Genomic DNA, 2,824 nt, shown 5'->3' on the forward strand with positions numbered 1-2,824 from the left:
TTTGTTTTGTTTTGTTTTGTTTTTCTATTATTATAATTAGGATTTTATTTGAGTGGGAGCTAAGAAACAGCTCTGCAAAAGAAGGACCTGGGGTAAGCCCTGGTAGGTGAGCTGATCATGAGCTAGCAGGTGTGTGCCTTTGCAGACAAAAAGACCAACTGCATTTAGGCAGAGCACTCCCAGAAGATCAGGGGAGATGATCCATCCCTGCTCAGCACTGAAGAAACACATCCACAGTGCTATGCCCAGTGCTGGGCTTCCCAGCACAAGACAGATGTAGATAGACCAGAGGTCTAGAGCTTAGCAAAAGATCATGATAATCAAGGGTCTGGAGAACAAGATGCTGGTGGAGCAGATTCTGATCTCCTTGTGGAGAAAGCAAGTAAGGCCTTGTTTATTCATTGTTTCACTACGTCATAGAGACTTAGAAAAATATGGATCCATGTTATCCTCAGAGCTGTCCACTGACAGGATGAGAAATAGTAGGCAGCAAGCTGAACTTAACAAATACAGAGGGAAAAATGTAATAAGGGGGTTCAAACAGTGAAACAGATCTGAAGAAGGGTTGAGGTTTCTACATTCTTGACAACATTTATAAACTGCTTGCATAAGGCCCTGACATCTAATGTAGCTTTGAAGTCTTCTCTGCTTGGGGGGATTTTGAAATAGGTGGATTACAGCGTTCCTTTAAAACACCAGTTATTATCTGGTGATTCCATGATTACTGTAAATGTTATTGTTAATATAAAGAATTACAGAGGAGAAATTAAGAAACAGCACTGTAGGGACTCCAAAGGCACAATAATGCCAGTAAGACATAATACATGACAGACAGAAGCTTTATTAACTATTATCATATTGAGAGAACATTTGGACACCATCTACTGCTTTGCTCACTTGTTCTTTTTCACATGATGTTAGGACTCTGCTTCTATAGCACTGCAGAAACAAAGAAAGAGATGACAAAATGGTCCTGGGCAATGCTCTAGGGAACCCTACTTGAGCAGAGGGGTAAACCAGATAACCTCGCAGTTTAGATTCCACCAACCAGAAATCACTCAGATGTTAATAAAGCTAGGTATCCATCTTCAGGAAAGATAAATTCTCAATTTATCTCTCACAGCTCAAAGTTACCTTATTTTCTTAAATTGGGCACTGTATATGAGTTGTAGCAGAGAACTCAGCTAAGAAGGAAATCTGTGGTCTCCAGCTTCCTTAGAGTGAAAAGGTCCAAATTTTTCTTCTCTTTTGGAAGAATTACTGTCATCCAAAAGAAATATTCTGATAGCCAGGTACGTGGGATATGTGAGTTTGAGCACTCTCAAGCTGAAGAAGGCATTTCAGTGAAGGAAAGCTGCAAAGCCACTAAAGGTTTTCATAAGAAATCACAACGGATTCAGCTTTCATTTTAATCAAAACAGTGTTTGTCACTCAGAGAGGAAGAGATGGATGCTTACAGTAATCCAGGCCTAGTATTCTGAAGGCATGGAGACGACTTTCCAGGTAAGTACTTCCTTCTTATATTCCTTTGTCTTCCTGTATGTCAGTCCTTTCTCATTGTTTTGACTTTCTGTTCTGTTCATCTCAACAAGTCCTACATAGGAAGCCCAAATACTTGTCTGTAGATTCTGCATAACCTCTAATTCCAAACTGAGGAGATGTGTTCAACAAAAAATATGGAAATATGTAAGTCTCTACATGCTCTGCCTAACATGTGCCCAAAGTCTTGTGAAGTCTGCAGCTCATTTCTGGAGTTGAACATATGTTTGAACAGTTTCTTCATCAGGATAAATAAGAGTACTTGTCTTCAGAATTTCCTTTCTCCATGCTGAATAACTGGTAAGCTCAATAAATAAGGAAGGAAAAGGCCAAGAAAAATGCAAAAGATAGCAATGAAGGTTTCCTCAGTCTGTCTACTACTCTGCTGCAATTCCTTCTTCATGTTCCAGATCAAACTTTCTGAAGAGAAACTTAACAGAAAAAAATGTGTTGTACACAGGCAGCACTAGCATTATGAGAACTTATCTGCTGGATGTTAAAGGCTTCATCTTCTAGTAACATATTGAGCACAGAACTGTTGTGCACTTGCAATGGAAGCTTCCAGCCTTGTTAACTGAAATTTTTCTGTTGTCCTATAAGAAACATACATTTCTCATGAAAACAGGAAGAAAAGGATTTGATTTTACTAATTTTTTATTCTCTGATTAAACACATTACAGGACCATACTTCTACTGAAGTTTGTAAAAGTACCTTTTGCAGTATAAATCCTGTAGGATCAGCCACTGAGACTGAAGAAGAAATCTTTCATTTTTCTAAATTCCTTTTCTCTGAGCTTTTTGCAGGCTTCTGAAAATCTGTGATTTGACTAAGCCCAGTTAAGTGAACATTCACAGAGCTTTTATACCAGGTTTAGTCAATACTTCTCTCATCTAAGGGCTATTTGTACAATCCTTTCACATGTGAGTAAACATATTTAACAGGAGTTTGTGTTTGCAGGACTACTTCTAGAGATATATCTTCATCATATTTTGAAATGCATAACCTGAGATAAGGCAGAAGGTGCAGATCGTCTCTAAACCAGGAGACAAGGAACCATTGTAGCTGTTACGCTCTTAAAAAGGCCTTATAAACCTGAGAAGTATGATTCTGCAGCTTCCTGCCAGCTCCCCACATCCATCTATATCTTCGAGCAGAAGATCATGTGGTTAAACATTGACATCTCAATCAAATGGGCAATCTACTTTATTACAACTTGTTACGCACGGAAGCAGAATTTGCTTACCTGTTTTTTTCCTTCACAATGTGGAGGTTGGTGGCCCTGCC

This window comes from Meleagris gallopavo, chromosome Z (genome assembly GCF_000146605.3).
Source record: "Meleagris gallopavo isolate NT-WF06-2002-E0010 breed Aviagen turkey brand Nicholas breeding stock chromosome Z, Turkey_5.1, whole genome shotgun sequence".
In the NCBI taxonomy this organism is placed as follows: Eukaryota; Metazoa; Chordata; class Aves; order Galliformes; family Phasianidae; genus Meleagris; species Meleagris gallopavo.